This window comes from Salvelinus alpinus, chromosome 2, assembly GCF_045679555.1.
Source record: "Salvelinus alpinus chromosome 2, SLU_Salpinus.1, whole genome shotgun sequence".
NCBI classification, from domain to species: domain Eukaryota; kingdom Metazoa; phylum Chordata; class Actinopteri; order Salmoniformes; family Salmonidae; genus Salvelinus; species Salvelinus alpinus.
In genome coordinates this window covers 110,393,605-110,399,388 of record NC_092087.1, presented here as the reverse complement: position 1 = coordinate 110,399,388, position 5,784 = coordinate 110,393,605, and the positions used below count along the sequence as shown (strand labels likewise).

The window sequence follows — 5,784 nt, the reverse complement described above, 5'->3', positions numbered from 1 at the left end:
CAGACTCTTGTTCCCACTTAGTATGAAAAACAGTATCACTTTTCCAGCCTGCTGAAGGAGTGTTGGAGTGGTAAACACCACCCCCGGCTCTACCAGGGGCTTGAGGTGGTCTCCCACAGCTCTGCTGGTGGAGTGGTAAACACCACCCCCGGCTCTACCAGGGGCTTGAGGTGGTCTCCCACAGCTCTGCTGGTGGAGTGGTAAACACCACCCCCGGCTCTACCAGGGGCTTGAGGTGGTCTCCCACAGCTCTGCTGGTGGAGTGGTAAACACCACCCCCGGCTCTACCAGGGGCTTGAGGATGTCTCCCACAGCTCTGCTTATGTCATGTTCTGTGGCCTTGCTGTTCCATTTCTTTACTGCCCCTGAAACACAGAAAGAAACACATTTAGTCATATTATACACTGCTCAAAAAATAAAGGGAACACTTAAACAACACAATGTAACTCCAAGTCAATCACACTTCTGTGAAATCAAACTGTCCACTTAGGAAGCAACACTGATTGACAATACATTTCACATGCTGTTGTGCAAATGGAATAGACAAAAGGTGGAAATTATAGGCAATTAGCAAGACACCCCCAAAAAAGGAGTGATTCTGCAGGTGGTGACCACAGACAACTTCTCAGTTCCTATGCTTCCTGGCTGATGTTTGGTCACTTTTGAATGCTGGCGGTGCTCTCACTCTAGTGGTAGCATGAGATGGAGTCTACAACCCACACAAGTGGCTCGGGTAGTGCAGTTCATCCAGGATGGCACATCAATGCGAGCTGTGGCAAGAAGGTTTGCTGTGTCTGTCAGCGTAGTGTCCAGAGCATGGAGGCGCTACCAGGAGACAGGCCAGTACATCAGGAGACGTGGAGGAGGCCGTTTGTGTACAAAGATATCTTGAAATGTGATATTAGGCCTGTATGGCAGTACTGTTACTGTATGGCAGTACTGTATTGGCTAGTGCTTTCTCCAATATGTCCTTCTATTTTGCATTAAATTGTAAGTCGATGCCATTTATCTTTCAATATTTATTTTATACATATATATATATGTTTTAATGCTTGCAAGACTATTCTTTGACACATTTTCTCTTCCTTTGACATTCTTATAGGACAGAACATGGACACAATGCAATTGGGATCAAGAAGAAGGTACAGATATGTTGTAGGACAGCTGCATTTGAAGTGTACATTTAACCTACATAGCAGTCAATACAAACTGAAATCTATTAGCATACAAATGTGTGCAAATGATCTTTTCAGATCTTCTCAGAAATTAATCAAGTCCATGGAATGGATATAGACAAAAAGAGAATTGAAGGACTATCAGAGGTAGAGAGACGAGGCAGGGGTGAGGACATCATCCTGCTATTTTGACAGTCCCTGAAGGACAATACAGAAGAGGGATTTGCTCTTATTCCTTCCCTTTCTCTAATGTATTTTGTAATAAAATTAGCAAGTGTAGTAAGATCATTGCTTTACTTTACTAGGACTGGAGACCACAGCAGTGATTCTGCTCTTGCCCTACCTCTTCAATGAGGACCCGAGTGGCCTTTATATCCGTGACAAGGTATGCCTATGCACCAATCATCTGTTTCTTCATAAACATAGGTGTGCATGCTGATATAAAACTACAGCTGAACATTTGTTATGTTCTTTGTTAATTGTATGTGTATTAATCTTTTCTTACTTTTGTTGACACAGATTTCACCACTCTTCACTCCTTTACTGCACATCGGTGGAAATCCATTTCACCATGAGAGTGAAATCCCGCTGGCCTTTGATGGGGAGAACATCCACGCCCTCGAGGACGTCCCGATGGGTCATGGGGCTCTGCTAGGGCTGTATTTTCTATTTTCCCTTACATTTCCCCAAAATGTCAGAAAAACACTTATGTTGTTAAGTTACTGTGTTCTGGGGAGAAGAGAAGTTGGGGTGAAGTTACCAGGGCCGGTCATAAAGATGGCTAACTTCCTAACATAACTAAGTGGATACGATATACACACTAAAGCTGAAAAATCTGTATTTAGCATCAAGTCTACAATATTGTTAGTTTACCTATGATTCATTTTTAATGTATGTTGTTTTTATTGTACATCATTATTTATATATATTTAAATGTCATGAAAAGCACTATTCAAAGTAAATGTATTATGTATTATGGTCTGACATGTCTGCAGAAATGTTGCAATTTTGTCATTTGTTTGGTAAATTGTTTGGTAAATATTAATTCACATTTGTGGTGCCACTAAATAAACAATGAATTATTTAAATCTATATTGTTCTTAAAATATGTTTTTATAATGGAGGGAGGGTGGACAGGGAGTTAAAAAAAATTAACCCTAAAAGGTTCGAGGAACCCTGATAAGGGGTTCTTCAAATAACTTTTAGGGGTTCCCACAAAAGGTTCTTCAAATAACTTTTAGGGGTTCCCCCACAGTTTCAATTTGAAGAACCCCTAAAGGATACTCCAGGAACCTTTACTTTTTAGAGTGGAAATGGATAAAAGTCACCTTGTCCGAGAGACATTTACATAGTTATACACAGCCAAATTTGTGATTAGTATTTTGGGGCGAAATAGCGGCCACAACAGACAGACCTGATATGGCCCATAATTCGACGTCCTGTAACGTCACGTGCTGAGTGGGTATGACCAAAGTTATTCTGTTTAGCTGCACTTTGTAGTACATTTTTCCACTATAATAAATGTTTCTGATGCCACACCGCCCGTTTTCAAAGGGAGCCGTTGGTTTTTAGATGTAGTCGCTTTTTAGCTTTTTGTCTGAAAGTATTTTCTCAACTGCGATACCAACTCCAGTCAGCAGATGGCGATGTGCGTCTTTCAGGTGATTCTGCCACTGTGACGTATAATCTAGTGGACGGGACGCTTCTTCAACATAAACAGTTAGTCAGACACCTTGTTTCACTCTAACTTTATGGAAAAAGGTTTAATTAATAAATCTAGCAACTCCTCTCATACTGGGAATAATTACAGGTGCACCTTACTAGAGTATACTATATCATACATGATCTTAACTAGTAAACACAGATTCTAGTTTTCATCCAGTTCACATAGATAGCTGGCTCGGCCCTCTTCACACCTCCAAGGTGTCCCCTCACACAGAATACACACTCAAAGCCTACGAGGCTTTTATAAAAACTCTGCTTGTTTCACTCACCTTTATCTTTTTTTAAAACTACGTTTGAGATGTGGTATCCACTAGGCTCGCTGCCTCTCAGATCAAAGGTGGGTCCATCTGCTCCGTTCCCAAAGTGTGGTCTCCTGAGATCCCAAGTTTGAGGGATCCCTCGTGTACCATTTACCCAGGTCCGTCAGGAGCGTCACCAAGTGAAGATTCACATCCTCATCGCCAAATGTGGTTAATTTCTTTAATATCAAATGAGACAAACTTATCACACAAGTCAGAGTTATTCTTAAACTAAATCTTTATTCACTTATTAATAAAGGAGCAGGTCAATACAACGCACACATATAAAGTGAATCAATTGAGTGTTCTACGATAATGATGGCTGGTCGACAAATCACCCCCAGATGATTTGTTGAGAGCCACGAGACAAAAGTACAAAGGTCTTTTACAGCCAAGATAAACCCCTTTCAACCTACATGACCAACAACAGACGTATAGAACGGGTCACAAGGTTAAGATTTGTATGAAAGATACTTATAATTCACAGCAGACAGTATCTGCTGTAAAAACAGTACTCTTCGTGTAGAGACCAGGATCTGGCCCTGGGGTCATCTCTCCCTGGTACCATATAGAACAGAAACATTAACTCATGCTCTGGAATGCTGTCTCTTTAGGTTTTATCACCCAAAAGACATTGTAAATCTCCTGTCATTGTTTTCTCCCAGAGGCCCATCCTCAGTAGAACACACAGACACTATAGTTCTAAGAACCCTCTATTCTGTTGCATAAAACAACCATTTGATGCAATAAAAGTATTATAACATAATGTTGCATTTTGCTCTGTGTCCACTGAAAGTTGACTAGTAACAACAACTGGGACCTAAAAGACACCCACCATGAGACCCACTAAATCTGCCCAAGAAGAGGCAAACAAAAGAAAAACCCACACCAAACTTAAAGACAGGAAGACCCAGTCCCCAATGTCATGCTCTAGTACATTTGGGTTGGCACATCTGAGAATGAACCCTGATATTCTAAAAGAAGGGCAACAACGTCAATATAATTATACCCGAAAATTGTCAGTTGATTACTTAAATAATTATGATTACTAAATGTTACATGAATTGGAAATATGAAATATCAAAACCAAATGTCTGTTCATATGTATTGTATGTATAATATAGAACATAAAGTAATATGTATAAATTACTGATATCGATTAGGGGGGAAATCAGGATGTACGTGATGTTGAAACGAACACAACTAAAAAAACACATGGAAATGGGAGATATATTTTAGCTCACTGGTTAGAGGACAACCTGCAGAAGACAGTCAGCTACATTTGGGAGTGATGCATTTAAATTTAGGGGTCACTAAACAAAGGAACACAACACATATTTGTCATCACTCATCGATATCACGTTGAAATCAATTGTGTGACAGAAGGGATATGAGGTTGCACGTCCTGTTAAAACTAACAGCTCAAAAACCACACGGAATCTGGGAATAATGTGTACATCCCTGGTTAGAGGACAATTTGTAGAAAACAGTTGGCTACATTTTGAAGTGTTGCATTTTGATTCAAGTGGGTCACCAACGTGGTAAGTGTAACAAAAGCTCTTTTTGTGTTAGTCACTTTTTGTTAAATCACATAAATAGTACTCTTTTCATTCAGTGCCTGGATTTTTCCCAAGGCTAATATCCATATCACGCTGAAATCAATTGAATTAGGGTTCTACATTGAGAAACTCCTTAAAATACTCATACTACAATGTTAAAACATTCTACATTGTGACATTAATTCATTGATATCACAAAATAACTCCTTCATGTATGTATTTTGTCACACTGAACACAGCTATAAGGTTTCTCTCCTGTGTGTGTTCTCTGGTGTAGTCATAGTGTTAGACCAAAACTCTTCCCACATTGACCACAGCTATGAGGTTTCTCTCCTGTGTGTGTTCTCTGGTGTAGAGTCAGAGTGCTAGATTGACCAAAACTCTTCCCACATTGACCACAACTATAAGGTTTCTCTCCTGTGTGTGTTCTCTGGTGTGATGTCAATTGGTCAGATCGACCAAAACTCTTCCCACATTGACCACAGCTATAAGGTTTCTCTCCTGTGTGTGTTCTCTTGTGTACAGTCAGATTGCTAGATGTAGTAAAACTCTTCCCACATTGACCACAGCTATAAGGTTTCTCTCCTGTGTGTGTTCTCTGGTGTAATGTCAGGTGGCCAGATCGACCAAAACTCTTCCCACATTGACCACAGCTATAAGATTTCTCTCCTGTGTGTATTCTCTGGTGTAGAGTCAGAGTGCTAGATTGACCAAAACTCTTCCCACATTGACCACAGCTATAAGATTTCTCTCCTGTGTGTATTCTCTGGTGTAGAGTCAGAGTGCTAGATTGACCAAAACTCTTCCCACATTGACCACAGCTATAAGATTTCTCTCCTGTGTGTATTCTCTGGTGAAGAGTCAGAGTGCTAGATTGACCAAAACTCTTCCCACATTGACCACAGCTATACGGTTTCTCTCCTGTGTGTATTCTCTGGTGTACAGTCAGTTGGGCAGATGTAGTAAAACTCTTCCCACATTGATCACAGCTATAAGCTTTCTCTCCTGTGTGTGTTCTCTGGTGTA

At 40.4% G+C, this 5,784-nt stretch overlaps 1 protein-coding gene and 1 long non-coding RNA gene across 2 annotated transcripts in view; one reads left to right on the top strand and one right to left on the bottom strand.

The window, feature by feature from the left end:
• The window catches only part of LOC139550495 (uncharacterized), an 88,916-nt gene extending 83,887 nt beyond the window's left edge, over positions 1 to 5,029 (bottom strand). Inside the window, exon 1 of the long non-coding RNA XR_011670055.1 lies at positions 3,602 to 5,029. This is a non-coding gene — a long non-coding RNA (uncharacterized lncRNA). The remainder of the gene's footprint in view (positions 1 to 3,601) is intronic.
• Positions 1 to 5,784, top strand: part of LOC139548974 (zinc finger protein 180-like) — a 155,079-nt gene that overhangs the window by 68,303 nt on the left and 80,992 nt on the right. The gene's annotated exons all lie outside the window — the stretch shown is intronic.